General features: G+C 43.5%; 1 protein-coding gene across 2 annotated transcripts in view; it reads right to left on the bottom strand.

Moving 5' to 3' along the window:
- ppp2r3a (protein phosphatase 2, regulatory subunit B'', alpha) overlaps nt 1–11,950 on the bottom strand; it is a 60,263-nt gene extending 48,313 nt beyond the window's left edge. Inside the window, exon 1 of one of the 2 annotated variants that reach the window (XM_073484406.1) lies at nt 11,751–11,950. The gene's annotated coding sequence lies outside the window, so the exon portion shown is untranslated. Of the gene's footprint in view, nt 1–11,404; nt 11,478–11,750 lie in introns of those variants that run through there. The other variant, XM_073484407.1, reaches the window with a different exon arrangement.
- Nucleotides 11,951–19,931: the final 7,981 nt, after the last annotated feature.

Raw genomic sequence — 19,931 nt, 5'->3', positions numbered from 1 at the left:
TGTAGCACCGACAATCAAAAGGAGGTGACGGCATATTATACAGATGCCACGCACATGTATCAAAGCGAGGGAAGAAGTCGCACAACCCTGCGTCCTCGAGAGGCCGCCGGGACTTCGCTGCCATTTCTGTTGTTGTGGAAAAGTCACTTTTGTCGGAAGGTGAGCTGAGAACTTCTGCTGCAGCCTTGCTCCACATTCATTCAGCTGCTGAGTCTGAGTCTGAGTCTGAGTTGTTCAAGTTCAACGTGTTGCTCAAGGGCAACTTGACCTGTTTACGCCTGTTTACTTTCCTCGCCCGGACTTCCTCCTGCCTTCCTCCATCCAGTGTTTATGAGCCTGCTGCACCAACGGTAGCCACCCAACACAAAAACCTCTCCCCAGGAACCACTGAGGCCTGCTTTAGCGAATTAGCAATCATACCATGTACGTTCGCTGCATAAGGTTGAATCTATTACAGCACTCGTCTTTCCCACCTGTTATGCCACTGTGACTACCTCATTAAGCAGAAATGCTGTGAAAGTGGGGTGAGAGACAATAACAGACATGAGCAATCAAGCCGAAATTGTTACAAGCCAGTGAGGAGGCAGATGGATCATTCGGATTAGGTCCACTTGGCTGAGCAGAGGACAGGTAAGTGGTGGAAAGGTGAGTCATTTAAGACGGCAAGGAGACAGGTGGAGGGTAAGATAGAAAACAAAAAAGTAACGCTCTATAAAGTGCTCTCACAAATTTCCACAAAGAGGAAGAGCAATTTGAACACGGCATGTACTTTGTGCTGACAATCAGACATTGCAATATCTTAATTTTTCCTTTTACTGCCGGCCACAGATATGGCTTTTCCTCTGCTATTCCGCCAAGAAGGCCACATCATCGCTGTCAACACTGAAACTGGTGTTTTGCGGGTACCATTTAATGAAGCTGCCTCAAACTCCAGACTATGATGTACTTGTCATCTTGCTCAGTTGTGCACCGGGGGCCTCCAGCTTCTCCTTCTATTGTGGTTGGAGCCAGTTTGCATAGTTCCTTGAAGGCAGTGGTACACGCCATTGTATGAGATCCTTACTTTCTTGGCAATTTCTCGCATTGGAATTGCCTTCATTTCAAAGAACAAGAATAGACTGATGAGTTTTCGAAGAAAGTTATATTTTACTGGCTATATTGAGACTATAATCAAACCCACAAATGCTGATGCTGCAGATACTCTACTAGCTTCAGGAAGGCCAATTTTATTGCTCCTTTAATCAGCACATCCGTTTTCAACCGTGCTGACATGATTGTACAAGAGTTTTCTAAGGATCAACAAGCCTTTTAACACAACAAACTCGGATTAGCTAACACAATGGTGCAGCTGGACCACAGGAGTCACAGTTGCTGAAAATGGCCCTTTGTAAGGCGATGTAGATATTCAGGGCTCCAGGGTGAGACCACTTTGGTCGCACATGCACCCAAAAATCTGTCAAGTACAGATTCAAATTTGCATATTGAAACATAATTAATATGTATTACTGGGCGCACCTAAATTATTAGCTGGTGCACCTTAAAAAAAACGCCATTTCCAGCTAAAATAGTCCTGTGCCACATTAATAATGTCAAAACTGTGTTTCTGATCAATTTAATGTTATTTTAATTGGAAAAAAGTGAACCAAAACCTTTATGTAGTACTGTAATAACATAAACATGGAAGTACACCCTTTCAAATAAAATGTAATTGTCAATTCTTAATATGCAGATTTTTCGTGAGACAAATACTTAAACATCCTAATTAAATAAAACATACATAAGATAAAACAACCAAAACAATAATAATTAAATGCGTTCTCAAATACTGCACGTAAACACAAAGGGCAATATCGAGGTCAGCCAAAATAATCTAGGTCGTGTACATACAGTATAACAATAAGATGATAAGATAAGATGTGTGAAAGTCAATAACATCATTATCAAGAAAGGTAGTGAATGACTGAACAGGGGAGTGGTTTTACACATTGCCAACTAGAGCCACTAGTAACATCACTGGATTTGTAATAATTATAGCAATGTTTTCTGATGTTATCATCTCTAAAAAAGACAGTTTTCATATTGGCGCATATCAAACAACATACACACCAACACCGATATATCTAGGCCAAGATCGGCCAATAATATCAGCCAACCTCCTGCGAAATGAGCTGCAAGCACACTCTTATGCAAACACAGACAAGCACGCCTGTCATGTAAAATGCTCTCCAAGTGTCATAAAATGCACCAAATGAGCAACTATGAGAGCAAAATACAGAGTAGCCCCACACTTATCTCTATAGAGCAGTCAAACACGCACACACTCACAGAGCCACTAGTGGTCAGACTGGCAGGCAGGAGGGAAGCTTGAATGTGCTGGGATCTGACCAGTTCACCGTATACTGGCTGCCAACGATCCACCGCACACACACACACACACACACACACACACACACACACAGCAACGTACAACCACCGCTTTACCCAACCACAGCTTCTGAGTGTGTGTCCATCCACGTGTGTGTGTGAGTATCCATGTGAGCTTGACCTTGTTTTTGTGTGTGCACCGCAGGCCAGCGTGTCCATGTGTGCGTCTCTTCTCTTCTGCGAGAGATTGTGTTACAGTGTCCTCTAAGTGTGTAGGCATGGGAGAGGGGAAGTTAAAGACACAGTATAAACAATGTAGGGACTCCCTCGGCTTGTGTTTACTGACCGAGATAAAGGCTGTCATTCCTCTCTCACCACCAACCTACTTCCTCCTCCCGTCCAACCAGAAAGTGGGAGAGATGCACTTAAGCCTTGGCAATGTCAGAGTGATCTTATCTTGCCAATAAATCCTCTTGAATGGATTTAGATTAAACTGAGAGAGGACAAAAAACAAGAGAGGGCACACTGGTGCAACAGGGTCATTTCTCCCCGCCTGAGAGATTCTGCTCCTCCTCTTCCTCTTCCTCTTCTTCTTCCTCTCCTTCCACCTCACATGTTAATGTACTTACTGCAAACCCTGCACTCTGCCCTAAGATGCTGGCTGGCATAACAAACAGGAGCGAAGCCTGAAATAGTCTCTCTCCCTGTTTCCCATGCTGCACTTGAGGTATTTCCGTGGTAAAAGCAAATTCCCAGCTCACATAATTTACCCGCTTCTCTGTCTTTCTACTTCCTCTCTCTCTCTGTGAGTTTTGCTGGATTACTGTCAATCTATTTCTGCCGCCTTTCTTTGACGTCTCCTCACTCGTCTCTATCACTCTACCTCACCGTTTCTCCATCTTTTTTTCCCCCACCGTTCCACCCGCCGTGTTTCTCCATCTGCGGTAGGCAGTGAGACGCATGGTCTACCCGCACTGACCAATAAAAAGCAGCCCCGTGCCTCTGTCATTTAGGCAGCCTGTCTGTTATACAGCTCAGGATGTTGCAGGCACAGACTGTCTACTTATGATGTCACGGGTCCGGATTCAACTCATGACCTTTTCTTGCGAGTCGTCCTCCCCTAGGGGTGTGCAATCTGCCAGAAAACACGATATCACAAACTTTTTAATCGCAATCAAAATTCATGATCCAATTATTTTAGAGTGTTTGCTAATTGGGAAGACGTTGACAAGATGTTGACTAAATACCAGTGTCTTGCCAACGTCTTCCCAATTAGCACACTCTTCCCATACTTCCTCTTGCTAATGAAACTTCTATTCGTTGGGGGCGACGTCTGCGAGATGTGTATGTGCTATTTGGCAAGCACGGTATTGCATTAAATATAGTTTTGTTTTGGCACAAGCTCCTCATGCGTCATGTTGCATTATTTAGTATATGTCACCCAAGGAAGAGCCATGTGAAGCCTGCATAGCTATCCAGTTGACTGCATCATTCTATCGGTGTGTTCACGTAGCGCTGATCAGCCGGTCAATAAAGTTATGTTAAGTTCAGAAACAGAAGTAAGATGACATTAAATACCACAATTCCCCAAATTCTTCTGATAAGTAGACGCCAGATCTATAATTGTCCGATCCCCCACCCCTATCCTCACCGTTTGCTTGCTGTCTTTCTAATCTCCCGCCTCTGCTTTCCAGTCTTTTTTTACCCATGGGGTTGTTTGCACACATTTACACCTTGAGAAACAGCAACCACAGTCTGACTCTATAAAAATCAGTCGTGCTATTAAACGCATCTTAATGCAGCACAGGCTTCATCTGCTTCCACTGTGAGAACACAACAGAGGAGAGAAGTAATGAAAAGAGCAGGGAGAGTAAAAGGAGCTTAAAAAGCAGCAGTAAAAATATTTTTAGCTTCAGACCCATTCATGTCTCAAACCAGGGCCAGGAAGAACCGCACTGCCATGACTATGAATGGTACTGTTAGTTAGTTCGTATTTTCTTCCTCTTTCTTTCTTTCCCTCGCGCTCTCTCTTTCTTTCTCTCTCTTGGCAAGTGCCCTGCCACTGGAGGAATGCCTGGTTCAGATTCAGATGTGTGTGCGAGTGTGTGTAGAGTCCGGACAAAGAGAGCCAGTGTGGACAACAGAACACAATCAACCACTCAATGGATAGCTATTAACTCACACAAATGCACACAAACACACACACAAAATTCCAGAGTCCACGGACGAGAAGCAGTGACATTCAGACGCAACCGACCAATCAGCGCGCTTTTTACCGCAGCCATAATGGAGCCAGTCAATGAGCAGCAGAGGATGATGGGGGATCTGTGACCCAGCTCCTCGTCCCTGTCTCACTAATCTTCACCCCCTTTTCATTCTCTCCTTCCTCTTTCTTTCCCAGGACGGATCTCTCGGCGGTTAAAGGTGGTAAGAGGAGGCCGTCATGCACAGTGCACCTCCCACACACTCATGTATGAATCACCCCATTGTGGGATAGGTTCGATTTCTCACACTGCTGTGTCCTCTGTGTCTGGCCTTTAATTTGACAACAACACGCAGCTACCATATTAATTTTCAGGCCGTGTTTGAGTAGGCACAAGCTAAACAGAGATGAGGTGATTCACAGAAAGACTCAACAACATTTCCATATCACTGTTTATCTCTCTAGTGAGTTAAATATCATCTGTAAACGCTGCATTGTCACATCTCAGGACACGTTCTCTTTCTGTTTTAACACGACACAAGCATTAATTTGTAATAGCTGCGGCCAGATACGTGCAGGCATCCAGGCCTTCATGCATTCAAATGCACACAACCTTGCAAACTTGGCAAAATGATGTTAGTGGCTTTCTACAAAGTTTCGTCATGCTATGTGAATCCATTTAGAAGTTATGCGCTTCTTTGTTATATGCCTCACCCACTGTCACGAAGCCTTTTAGCCAATACACCATAGTCACACAGCCATTTTCCTCCGACATCACACTCAGGGTGGGAAGCCCAATTCGCACGGCTGTGTTCCTGGTTGCAAGTCGCACAAACGTCGTGAAATTGACAAATTATTATCATTTCACGCCTCCTGATTGATCAGCAACTGAAAAAATGATGGATAGAGAAAATCCAGTGGGAGACATCGGTCCGTATTTCAAGGTGTAAAACCCATAGCCATTAGCTAACGTTAGAGAACAGCTAATCCTGATACATATAGATACAGATAGTCTAAACATCTTATTTTTTCCTGCCTCAACGGACTTATATTCCCAGATTTCAGCAATGACTTTGGCCACAACTACCGCAAGACTGCTTTAGGCTACGACCAAAACTGACAAGCAGTCAACCTAATCCAACCTTTTCCCTGTAAAGGAATCCCATTTTTATGGTTTGCCACAAACCACAACATGCAACAACACCAGGTGAACGGCTTGTAACTCCTCTTCTCTCCGTCTTTGAATTTCCCTTTGATGATTTATCGGTGTCACTCTTCCCAAACACGGAGGAAACGAGAAAAGAACAGCTGCGTCCTCCCCCCCAAAAAGGATTTATGATATGAAAGCTACCAGTATGAGTCTATCTAAAAAAAAAAATCTGATAGAAAAGTCAGTAATCTACTGTGTTTTGGCTTGAAAAGAGCACCTGATGGTAAAAAGCAGTGATTACCAAGCAGAGCGTGTAACCTCGGCTTATTGAGAAGCAGCTCCCAGTGGTGCCCTCGCTCCCCAGACACACACACACACACACACACACTTCTCACTAACACACTCACACTTTCCCTGTCACGTCTTCATTTTTAGCAGCCGGCAGTGTTACATGGAATATGAGACGACCACCCACACACACATATGCTGCTGGGAAATGTGAATGACTGTGTCACCAAAAGTGCCATGAAGACGCTAAACACAATAGTGCCTTGTGCTGCAGCGATGAGTAACTTGGGGCTTTTGCGTGTCTGTGTGTGTGCACATGTGTGTGTGTGTGTGTCCCTGCTTGTGTGTTGCACAACCAAGGGCAGGCAAGCACATGTGGGTGCAGGGAGCTACATAAATCACACTCCGAATCAATTAGAAAGCATAAATGTGAGAAGTCCTACGGCAGCCGGGTATACAGTTCAATGCTGGCTTGACTACAGACACACACCACACCCATACAACACACTCACACACATAGAGACCAACAGCCAGACAAACACACACACAGTGAGGGTGTGGGTATGTTGTGACTCATAATTACGCATGAAAATAATCCAAAAATGAAATGTAATTAAAAATTTGGGATTCAACTGGAATGTGTCTTCTCTTTATGTGCATCTCTCTTTTTTTTATATAAAACACACACCCGTGTAGACAAAATCCTTACTCACACACAGTAGCTGTCTGACAGACATGTAAACAGAGTATCAGGGAGCTATCCTGACTTAACCACAGAGGCATGTTTTGTCCATTCTAGCTCAAAGACAGTTTCCACTTCCGTTACTTTGCTGTTACATAACTGATTTATTGACTGCACTCCTTTTGTTTATTACCTTGCATGTCTGTGCTGGTGTTGCATTGACAAAATCATAACAAGTGTATCTGTTGAGTTTATGCAACTGTGTGTTGTTCCTGTGGAAATGTCTTTGGTACAGCTGGCTTAGCCTACTACTGGTGTTCCTTTGACAATTGGGCTACTATTTCTATAGATAGAGGTCAATAAAGACGGATAAATAGAGGCTATTAGCCAAACATTTGGTCTTATACTAGGCTAAAGTGTCTGTGATGCTAACAGAGGTGGCTGAATTAGTAAAGACAGAGGGGCTATGCGTAGTTAAAGGTGCAATATGTAAGAATGTTAGTCTAAAACATTCGAAAAATGTATTAAAAGTATCAACAGAATGTAAAGAATTAACAGTTTTGACATTGTGTCTTGGACATCTATGTATTGTGTTGCAGAGATATCTATTGAAGTTACCATCCTAACTCGCTAGCACCTCACCAGTGCCACATATTGTACATCCATCGAATCAGCGATTTACATTGCATTTCCACAAAGCTGGAAAAATTAGCTTCAAGCTAACTCTGGCACAATGTATCAAATGGCAATATTTATGTTTAATAATGTGCACGGTCCATTACAAGTCAATTAAATAACATAAAAATAACAGACAGATTAAAAGACAAATGGTCCAAATTAAAGCAGCAGTTTGAGATATCCTAGCATGAGTCAAATGCCCCAAAAATAGATCCTACATATAGTTACTAACCACAGATTTATTTATATGGCAATTTTGAAAACAGAAGTTACAAAGTGCTTCACATTAGTTGAATTCCCTTTAATGCATGACTCAACTGGTTTACGCCCTGGTCTTTCAATCTCCACACTGACAGCTTGCAACAGAAAGCCTCCTGTTGCAATTTATGTCTCCCAAATTCAGTTAACTCCGGATGACATCTTCAAGGTTATTTTGTCAGACTTTAAAAGACCAAAGCTAAAGAAGTAGTCTCACAGCAGTAGGAATAGTAATTATGTGTAAAACCTCTGGAGTTCCCCTTTTTTATTTTGGTGGACAAATGAGGCTCACACTGGTATGCAGTGTACCTATACTCGCTAACAACAAACTTTCCCTGAGTTTAGTACCTGCTCCAACCTGCTCCAATACAGTCCAAAATCCTCAGAGGGCTTTACAACTGTACAGCATATGATGCGCTCTATTCTTAGGTTGCAGCACTACAGTTTAGGGCAGTAACTAACAGTAATTTTCATGTTTGATTAATCTGTTGATTATTTTCTCCAATATAAAGGTCCGGTCCTGTAACGTAACAAAACCATAACAATTCTTATTTCCAGGTGATTATACGCAGTGGAAACAGAATTATAGATATCATTGTCTTGGTTTTGGGGTTTAGTTCAGTCATTTCCTGTTTTATTTTGTAGGTTTTATCCTCACGCGTCATGGTTTCTTTTACACTTCCTGTCTTTTTTTCCCGCTTTTCTTCGTTGCCGTCATTAGTTCCACCTGTCCCTTATTAGGATTAGGATTATTTTGTCAGGCCTACAGTCCAAAACCAAAAAGGTATTAAATCAAGTCTAATACAGCTGCAAAACCTCCCATTTGAGAACCTGGCACCATCTTATATTTGGCATTTTTTGCATGAAAATGGCTTTAATGATAAATTAATTATCAAAATAGCTGCAGATTAATTATTTTTTTATAATTGTTGCGGCTCTAATTCTAATCCTTATTAAGATGAATGGGTATCGGCAGACGTTTCATTCTTTTAAATCATCAGAATGAAAGAGGGCGTTGTGAGGATGTGTTTTGTGACTCAGCTCACTGATCAAAACCTACATCTGTCTGCACAAATCCAAAAACCACAGTCATTACCCCATTACATCAGGACACTCCCAGTGTATTCCAATGGGTCATTGTTGCTAGGCACACACTGTCCTTCTACACCTATGTGAGAAATGGATAAAACCCAGATTAATATCGCACATGCGTGCATACACAAAACTGTACACACAAAGCTTGGGAACAACAAGCACCTGTGAAAAGACGCACATCTGTGAGGGACTGAGAGAAACCGTGGCTCGTATAAATGCTGCTCCAAAGCGGACACAGACTCTGTCGCCCACCCACCCGCCCACAAACCATCCACTCGAGCTGGGAAACAACAGGCCAAGTAGATGATCAGGCAACTTCTCTGGAAGTTAAAAAATATAAAACAACCTCCTCCGCAATGTGTAGATGAAGAGAGAGGAGACGGGAGAGGAGAAATCAAGTAATGGTGTAAAAAAGAAGAAGGCAAGGGCTGTTGTCATTAAACTGTTCTGTCTTTTAAATGGATTCAATCGATGTCTGTGGCCCTTTAAACACAGACAATGATCGGAAAAGGCAGCATCCTTTGATATGCTATCATGATTTTGGCTGATCAGTGGAGGACGTAGGATGCAAACCGGCCTCCCCAGCTCCCTCTCCTAAAGTGTGAATTTGCTAATTTTACTCCTGTGGGCTGAGACTTTTGGATACGTTTACACGCAGAGAAGATCACTGGCCCCGAGCTAGTCTAACATTATGTTTCACACCAGTAAAGCATTCTTCTGCATCATGAGGAAAGGTGAAAAACAAACTTTTGCTTCTCTCATCTCATGCATGAAGTGTGATTATCACTTCCAAATGACCCTCTCTTTCCCTTACAAGCACGTACCAGTATCAAGACATGTCACCAAGACATGGTTTATCTGAGATTTCAGCTGGCGATTGCATAACTGCATCCCTGTATACTTTGAGTTTAGGTATCGGAATAGAAAAAGCCACACTGGTGCACCCCTACAATTCACAATGATACAAAACAGTGAAAATCAGCAAATCCTCGTATTTGTGAAGCTGGAGCCCAAGGCTTTGGGGTAATTTTGTTTTTAAAATGACTTAAAAGTCACTGATTATGATCGTGGTTGATTCATTCCAAGTCAATCAACTAATCTGTTAATTAACTAATAGCATCAGTTCAAAGTCTTTCATTGTTGTGTAGCTCTCTCTCTCTCTAACACACACACACACACACACACACACACACAAACTTCCACATTCCCCACCGTTCATGCAGAGCGGTCTTTGTGGCCTTCCAAGAGTCAGTGTGTCCAGCCAGGCTCGAGTTACAGCAGACAAGATCTTCTCTCACACACACACATACAAACACACACACATACACACTGACATTTTCAAGCATCCATCATCTGACAGACACATCCACAGAACAGGCCAGGGAGCAACAAGAGAAGCACTGGTTTGCTGCTCTTCTAACGCACCCTCTCTGACTCATTCCTGTCACTCTCCGCTGTCTATAAGTAACAGAAGAAGAATAGCAGGCTATCTGTCGAAGGCCACGTGTTGTCTGACCTGTCCGGCGTCCTTGAGCAAGACTTTTCTGTGGTGATGCTGTGAGACTGGAGGCGAAGAAGAAAAATAGGGATTCTCATCTCTGGGCATGAATGAACACAATAAAGCAATAAACTGAGAGGTGCTGTGGCTAATGGGCTCTGAACATCTTAAAAAGCTGTTCAGTTCCAACAATAGGTTGAGTCACGCACCTGTAGCACAACAAAGAAGGCGACCAAAAGCAAACACATTCACAAACACACTGACTGAAACGGACCGCACGGTGCTGGAATCTAACGACGCATTTAAAAGAGACTGAAATCAATGTCAGCATCAAGGACAAGAGAGCCTGACTTGAGAGCGCAGCGTCACAGTTGTTAAAGACCGTCTATTTATGGAGCTTTGAAATAAAGTGTGTTTCAGGGTTATAAGCTACAGCAGCCTTGCACAGCGTGAAATCAAAGCAGGGAGGTCATTACGGGTAGTTATTAGAAGAAAACACGTTAAGCTGACGGAAGATGTCGTTTAAAGCGCGTGTGTGTGTTGGTGTGTGAGAGTGTGTGTGCGTGTGTGTGTGTGTGTGTGTCACATCTATTCTAGGAGAATTCCAGAGGGGAGACCCTGTGACTGACCCCCACCTCACAGGATCTGTCAGGATATCACCACACGGGCACACACACACAGAGAAAACAAACGATGGGAGTGTCGAGCGGCGTACACACACACTTGCGGCGCACACACACACACACCACATGTGCGTACATAGACACCCGTGGATGTTTTTCTGCTATTTTTTCCTGTTTTATTGTGTTTTTACAGGTCATTGAACGCCACTTTTGAATTGCCTCTGCTCTTAAAAAGCTGCTAAATAAACTTGCCTTGGATCAGTCAGTACATTCGCTCCAGTCACTAAACTTTAGTCACAGCGCTTTGAAGTCAGATATAAGGCTCTTGGATGGATTAATAGGAGACTGCACTGCAAAATATGCACATCTTGTGTTAACATTTTGATAGTTTCACACTCTGGTGAGAACATTCTTTGTATTTCTTACAACACACTCAAGTCTAGATTTGAAATCTAGACAAAAAAGAAGACTTTAAATTTAAAGCAACAGCTTAAATCACAGTCAAGTTGACTTCATGAAGTTACCTGAGTGTACTTCACAAACAATCAGGAAAAATCAGACTCACATGAGATGTTCTTGCAGCAGGCAGGTTACCCCCCACCACACACACACACACACACCCTCCGCTACAATCTGCGCGTGCAATCTCCAAACTTCCTGTGACACAACAGGAGGATCCCCCCCCCTAATGTGAAAGAGCACCCCTCGCGCGCACACACACGCGCACAAAACAGAAATACTTCATTAACACGCCCTAGTTTACAAAAAAAAAAAAAAAAAAACACCCTGCAGCTGACGGCACGCACGATATCCCTCCACCGCCGCGGTGGAAAAAGGACGGCGAACACACGGTAAAGTTTCCAAACAGAAAGAAGAGAAAACACTCTTTTTTTTTTGACACCATCTCCTACCTTTTCCTCCTCCTCCTCCTCCTCCTCCCTCCTTCACTTCTCCTCCTTCAGCCGTTTTCCCAAAACTCTGTCACGACGAGGCTCCGCCGCAGACTGCGAAACCAAACAAGCCGCTTTTCGGTAACCGGGGAGCGGCGAGGGAAGAGTAGCCGACAGACGGTCCGCTCCGACACGCAGCGACTCCGTGTGTGCGTGAACGTGTGTCTGTGTGCGTGTGTGTGTGTGTGTAAGTGTGTGTGTGTGTGTGACAGCTCATGAAGAGAATGAGCAGGGAGAGGAGAACCGGGCAACTTAGGGGGAGTTCCCGTTAACAGACAGGCGGGGCGGGGGCTCCAGGAGACTGACAGGCTGGCCAGTTTTTAGCCTCCACACACGTATACAGTGTAGTAATGACTATTGTACATGTACTGCAGGGTACTGTGTTGTATATCATTCTGAAGTACTTTACATTTTAGCTCTATTTGTCCAACTTTATACTTAATTATACAGGGTGAATAAACTTTTCTACCAAATTCATCTGATAGGTAGGTTATAGGCATGTACTGTTCTAATATATCACCATAATATAGCCTATGAAATAAATTAAAGGATGAGTTCACCCAAAAATGAAAATTCATGTCCTACTCATGTCGTTTCATACGTTAAAAAAACAAGCGCCAAACCCAGCCCCTTCCCCCCAAAAAAGCCAGTCGTCTGCTTCATCGCAACCGAACCTGTAACATATCGGCCAATCGTGTCGTTGCACTGACGCCAGCATGCTTGAGATTTGCGACAGTTTCAACCGATGTGGTGCGGCTTCAAACGACTTCTTATCACCACGAGATGCCACGAAATCCTTCACACCGGTTTTTCAGACTCTCTGTCATTGACTCATCTATTGATCAACTTATTGTTTCAGCAAGGCGGGATAACGTCTCAATACCAGGAGGAAATGCATTCAGTGGTCTAACGAGAGCCACAGACCAAGCGTGTGAGACGTATGCCGCTGAATAATCAATGAATTATGAATTATTAAATCTGAAATACACTGTTCACATCAGGTGGCAGGTATAGCTTAACTACAATATATATTTGGTGAAGACTCCTGTGCTCAAAATCTGTGTTTCTATGGAGACCAAGTAGTCGACTAGAGCACAGACTGCAGATCATGATAGAGTTTGAGTTTATAAATGTGGACAAGAAGACTTTTTTTTTTTAGTTGGACAGGTAGCTGACACCCACACAATGACTTTTTGTTAGAAATAGAAAGTGATGGAAGTCTGCTCCGTGGAGACTTTAACCCCTCTGCTGTCAGATCCACATGGTCAAAAGGCGTTGAGGGGACTCCGGTGTCCTCTATCAGTGTTATAAGACGGGTTGAGGACGCTGGCGCCGCTTGATGGTAGACTTGAAACCACAGATTTAGCAGGTGACCCAGGACGACGGAGGGAAAAAAATCACAGCTTAAATGCAATATAGTCTGCGGTTGCGTTGTTGGCCGTGTGAAGTTACCACGCCAATGAGCGAGGCTAAGACCTGCTGATGGACGATGCAGGGTGGATTTGATTTAAAGCGCTCCAGCTCTTTACACATACACACTCACACCTAAGATCCCCCCTCCAAAAGCAGCTGGAATGTATCTCCTATAACAACATCAACTATCACAAGGCCTGCGTCACATGACACGAAGAGCCTGTTAGTGTGTGTGTGTGTGTGTGTGTCTTTCTGTATATCTAGGGAAGGTGTGTGTGTGTGTTTGTCTGTATCTTGTTCTGCACAAGGGGTAAAAATAAACACCAACACAGCGTGAAAGGAAGAAGAACAGATAGAAGGACAACAAGTAGTTGCCTAAACATTTCAAACCACTTACATAACAAGTCCGCGATGGCAGCAGCAGGGAGCAGAATACAGTTTTACCCTGCATCTAATTTTGTTTGCGCTGCCCGGGAACACTTCCAGATAAGTTACCACATGTATTGCACCCAGTGAAGAACAGAAATAAAGTGAAACCTTAGTTTAGAAAGTTAAAGACCCAAATTGCCAGAGAAAAACAAACTTTTTTTTCATTCACTCATTTATCAGTAGCAGAATTTAGCCACAGCGATAGATTTGGTTTTAATTACACAGCTTTTTAGACGCGCAGTCTTTGAGATTTATGCTTCCACACCAAAACAATTGAATATTTATTCATGTTTGGTCACAGCATTGAAAGAAGAGATTTAAAAATTAAACCGTGACATATCGGTTCAGAAATAATGTTCCCAGGGAACGCTGGCAGGGATACCAGAAAGTGTATTTTCTCTTTTACTGCATGAGCTTGGTGAGGAGAGACATGGGTTACTGACCAAACACTCTATAACAGTGATTACTGTTGGGATATAGAGCAATTAAACACTTATTTTAATGGGAAGTTAATGCTTACAGCAGCTTTAACATCAACAGTTAGACAAGTTAGCTCAGAGAGGCTGCAACTGAATATCAAACAAAATTGCAGAATTGCATGTAGTGCGTTTAGGGCATGTCGGAAAATGTTGCCATAGCCCATTGAAGATGAGTGGTCGGGGCCGTCTCCGTGCCCCCGACAAGCTCTGTAGTCTCATTAAGCCACTTGTTAGCAGGTGCCTTTTAAAGACAGATAAAAGCTTCGCAAGTGTTTTTTTTTCAATGTCAGAATAAAATGTGAAAATCTATTAACCTTATGTTAACCACTGACCCTTTTTTAGGCATATGACAAAACCCCCATTCAAAAAATCCATCGGCATCAAGGCAAGGGAACTGGAAGGGCAGAAATTGTGTGTCACACTGAGAGAGAAAATGCACTTTAAAGTCTGTTGTTTTTCCACAAAGTGAATTGCTTGCACTGCTAATTGAAGCCAATAAGCAGCTGGAGGCTAGCTTTGTCCTAAAATGAGTGCAGCTCGCTCTGTTAACAAGCCTTTTGTGTGGGAAATCTGATGAACAGAGAGGCGGCTCTATCTTAGACAAAAGGGAAAAAAAAGCTCGACTAAAATCTAAATAAGACGATCCTGATACTGGTGAGAGCCGCAACAGCGAGCTGGAAAAACAATGGAGGAGAGAGGGCTGGAGGGATGAAAAGAAAAAAGCAACGAGGGTGCTGACACATCCTGACAAAATGGAACAGGGAGTGTCACTCGGCACCTCACACACTCACAGGAATATACTGCACCACACATGCATGCTGTACATGAGAGTTTGCCTTAAGGACCAGACACCTGGATCTGAGCTTCTGCTGAAAGCAACAGATGCCAGAAATACAGCATCACATACAGAGCCAAGGACAAAGAGGTCGCTCAATCACACATGTTCGCGCGCACACCACAACTATCCGGCCTGAATCTGGCAGGCAGAGGTGAGCTGATTACGAAGCCCGAGTTAATAAAACCCTTCACTGCACATGCACATTTGCAGGGTGAGCACTCCCGCCTGCCTGTGTGCGCACTGCCGAACTGTGCATTTGTACCGTCGTGTGTCGTTGAGTTTGGGTTTATGTTAGTAAAAGGGGAAGAGTTGCATGACACCAGCTGTCTAAACTGGCCCCGTTCTCTCTTCCTGTCTTTCAAGCCGGAGTCTTCTTCTTCTTCTTCTCAACATCTCAGCATCCTCCACTGCAGCTCCTGTGCCTAAATGATCTTGCATGCTTTCGAGCGCTCAAACTACAAATTAGCTTGAAGAAAACCCCACAAGCCACAACCGCAGACTTATGTGCTGATAAACTGGCCATCGCTCACATACTTATTACGTGGATGTGCATTCTGAAAGTCACCCCTCACCATATGTCTGAGTATCTGCCTCTTTATCTACGGTATGTATCTTCTCTGGTTGCTGCCTACTGCATCAATCACACCCTCTCACCACCGCAACAGCTGCCTCTTGTCAACGTCGCCGTGCAGCAGCTGAGGACGAGGGGAGGAGTGCGAAACCGCGTTTAACAGCCTCGGTTCTGGCCGGAGGGAACGTAGGGAGGGGGGTTTGGCGGTTTGGTTAACAGAACATCAGGATCCCATTTAGACCAGAGGGAGGCCCATGGGAGTGGGACGGGGCGTCGGCTGAGTATGCCAAGGAGGAAGCGTGAGGTCATGTGTGTATGTGTGTGTATGTTTTTTAATGCATGTTTAATCAAAGCAGCTACGTTTGACTGTAAGAGCTCTGCTGTATTGTTTGTGTGGTGAAAAGGCTTCATCTCTCTTTGGCAGAACAGTACAGCGCTGTCCTATTGCACCTCAAGGTTAAAGGTCAGGGCTGAGGCATGTGGCTGTCCACATCAGTTCTTATACGACGCATGACCTTTGACCTCTCTCCGCCCAAGCCGGCTGCCAGCCTGATGCTTTTTCCAAACGGTGGGATGCACAAACCGAAGAAAACGATGAATCAACTACATCATCCGTCTACGTCTTAGATCCCCAGGAGACCAGTGGAAAACTTGAGTGTTACAGTAACTAGATATGAGCTGGCTCTGAGTCGGTGGTGGAAAGATGCAGTTGGACGTGGAGGGGAGGAGTTTGACCAAAAATGGGGAGAGAAATTGTGAAACTGGTGATGGGAGACCATGTGAAACATTTCCCCACCTCCACAATCAGTTAAGAATAGATCAATACAGGATAGAATATATCTCTCTGTTTTGTTTTCACTTCCTATCTCTTCCTCTTACTGCCAGTAAAGCAACGATTGTAATTCATTCCTGAAGATAAAGTCAGAGCCCGTCTTTTCTGGCTGTTTTGTTTGGGCGTTTGATACATTAAATGAGATTTGGAAAATCGATCTTTTCTGCACTGTGACTCAGAACGATAATGTTCCGCCCAATGACTACTCAGTAGTCATTACTACATTATAACATGACTACTCTGTACTAATGGGCCGGACCACACCCGTCTTTGAATTCTGCCTTCATTTTGGCACACCTGTGATGTTTCCTGACTGCATCTTGCACGGCTGTGACGCTATCGTGCTGACAAAATCTGACAGACAGACATAGAAACACCTGGCAAAGCACTCAAAACTGCTTCTATGGTAGTTTCCACTACAATAGGTGAAAATAAGCGTCGGCTGGTAACGGCTGGGGAATTTCTATTCATTTAAATTATGCTCAGATTTCAAGTTTATGCCTAATTAGGAGCATGGGTGCTTTGATTGACTGCTCGTCGCTAGCGGTCTTGTGAACTGAGTGCTTCATTAAGCCCGCCTCAGCTCCACCAACGCTCCACTTCTTCGCCCATGTTTTGACTACCTGGGAGTTAAGTGGACTTGCACTGCCAAGATGGTGATGACTGGAGCCACCGCACTGAGCTTCATCAGAAATCTGTACTTGACGTCCATGTTTTATACAGTCTATGCCATCACACAGACATTTCCATATTCGAGAGCTACACCACTAGCATGGCTAAAAAGCAGTGCATATTTTCTTTACTGGATGCATGTGAGCAGATGAAAATTAGGAATCTTTTTCTTTTTCAATCTCTTTTGCAGCACATTCACCAAATAAAGGGAACGAAAAATCACATTACGTGTGTTAATAGCTGAGCACAATGCGTGTATTCAGTCTAAGAGACTTTTGATTTCATCATTATCAGTTCTTCAGTTTCATGTCCTCACTTCCACACTGACAGTGGAACAAAGCCTCATCTTGTGTTGCAATAGACTGCAACAATTTGGGGCCCGGTCAATTAGACTGTTAATTAATTTCATTATACACATGTAGCAGAACAATCAGTACGTCAGCCTTCATCTCTTTTGTTCTCCGTTTCGTGATTGGATTTAGATTATGCAAATTATCTATTCTACAAGTGTTTATGCCACTCCAGCACAACAAACATGCTCTGGCTGTATTTAGCTGGAAAAGTAAAGAGATAACAAAGCCAAATGCTCTGTGAGAAAAATTGCAACAGAGATGACAGATTAAAAATCAAATAAATGCACCCCGCTAAGATGATGAGCGTGTCTCTTCAGCAGCTAAAGCAAACGGATTTACAGAACAATGTGTACTTGAACGCCTCGCACCAACAACAGCATGCCACCTGGCTTGCGGAGGGCACAATAACAACAGGTTGTTGTTTGTCATTTCAGAAATAGAGTCTGTGTTGCAGCTGAAGCACACCAACTGGCCCCGCTGTCCATGACATTCCTGAATACCACAATACATTATTGTCACTCGAGTGTGTGCGTCTACACAAGAGCGCAACACATTGTATCCATATCCTATATGTAATGTTTACAGTGATCCATTAAATAAAAAATACTTTATGTTTTGAATGTTTTTTTTATGTTGTGGCAACCCTGTGCTTATGGTCTGTTTAGGTGAAGGACCAATGTATTATTTTGTAGTTGTATCCTCTTGTGTCTTGTTGTCACTCTCTGCTTCCTGCTTACCTGTGCTCCTCCCCCCGTCTGATTTCCCCCCGAACACCTGTCTCACATATTACTCGTTAGCACTGCCCTGTCCCAGTGTCTCTCCACCTGCACCTCATCTCCTCATTAGTTTAGTTTGTATTTAAGCCTGTCTCCTGAGCTCCTGTTCCCCTGTCTTTGTGCATTCCTGATCTGTTCCTTGTGGTTTGTCATCAGTTTTGTATTTCTCTTTAGTTTTTTTAGTTCCTCTGGCTTTCCTTTGTCTGTTTGTTACTTGCTTTTTGGATTCTGGTTTTTGGATTTCATCAGACGTCAGCTCAATAAAGCTGGCTTGTTGTTTTCAGCCCTCCTGCCTCTGTGTGTCTGCACTTAGGTCCTCTTTTGAACTGTGAACAAAACATCATGTTTTGGGTGGAGATGTCCCGAGGTCTCCTTGTGAATATCTAGTCTAGTCACGCTTAAAAATGTTGGACCGCAGTCTCAAACTGTGGTTACTGGCTTGTCTGTAACTCCACCACCATCCCTTCTACCTCCTGATATGACAGTCAGGTCATTAAATGTAATGTGAACATGATATGACACATTGTAGAAATACCAATATGCTAGGGAGGCTGACATATATACCACTGCCAATATTTTACCCTGTTGACTGGGCTGGTTCCTAATGATTCTCCAAATAGTCCTTCGTCACAGCAGACATTTTGACTTTTAATAAGAATTCATCATAAAGTGCCCCAGAGAAACAAGGCAGTGTGACAGTGAGTCCGTATGAAATTGACGCAGCTAAATGGAATTCAGCCATCATTAATTGTATTATGTACACCTGTGCTTTTCCTTCTGTGACATGTCAAAATGTTATGTTTAATCAGCCTATTATCTCCACCCAAACTCACTGTGAAAAGACAGAATAATTGAAATCTGCTGCACTGAATGAAAATCTTAGTTTATAACCTTGTACCTGAACCCAGCTGGGATTGGTACTGTGGATGCGCACTGGGGAGAACTGTTATCTTTCCTCTGTATTGCTAAGGTGATTCACACAAACCGTGACACAGCCGCTCATCCTAGTTATCATCATCCCCGTTGAATCTCTCTCTCCCTCTCGGACATATTCAGCGAGAGCATTCCTGATTTTTCATGCACATCAGCCACATCGAGATAATGTAAATTATCTGTGCAAAAGTGTCTCAGTCTCTAGCTAATGGACCTAACTGTGCTTTGGAAAAAGACCTAAGTGACATAAAACTGCTTGAACATTTGCTTTTCATAAATGCAAATTATATAACAACTTACTTTCTCTGCTTTTGAATTTTGCCCTGCAGCAGGTTGTTGCTAGGCATCTTTTCAACCGAATCCTGTGACATTTTAAGTGCGAGGCTTTTTAAAAACAGAACAGTTAGTTCCATGTGCTGTTTATGGGTAAAATCTCTTACCATGTGTAATATTTCATGCTGAAACACATGTAAAGGCGGTTTAAGAGGCTGAGCCAGGAGACGGGACTGCGTGAAATGGAAAACCTCCGTTTCTGCCTCATGCGTTTAGTCATGTTAAATGACCATAAGTGTAATTCCAGTCAGCGGCACAAGAGAGGCCCCTCTCTGCCCTCCATACCACAGACGGGAGGGAGACGCCAGACCAACGCACAGGAGGGAGGGGGGGCAGGAAGAGGGAATTTTAATGCACACTCTTTACACCACACACACACATGCACACACACGAAAGCACATATATCACATTAACGTTTACAATTTAAGCTTTCTGCTGACGCTCTCATTCAGACAGGACTTTTGGAAGGGGCGCAAAGTCGGTCATCTGCTTCTTGACGAACATCAGCTGTGA

Source organism: Pagrus major, chromosome 16, assembly GCF_040436345.1.
Source record: "Pagrus major chromosome 16, Pma_NU_1.0".
NCBI lineage: Eukaryota > Metazoa > Chordata > Actinopteri > Spariformes > Sparidae > Pagrus > Pagrus major.
The sequence above is the reverse complement of the archived record's forward strand: the minus strand, read 5'-3'. Positions and strand labels throughout refer to the sequence as shown.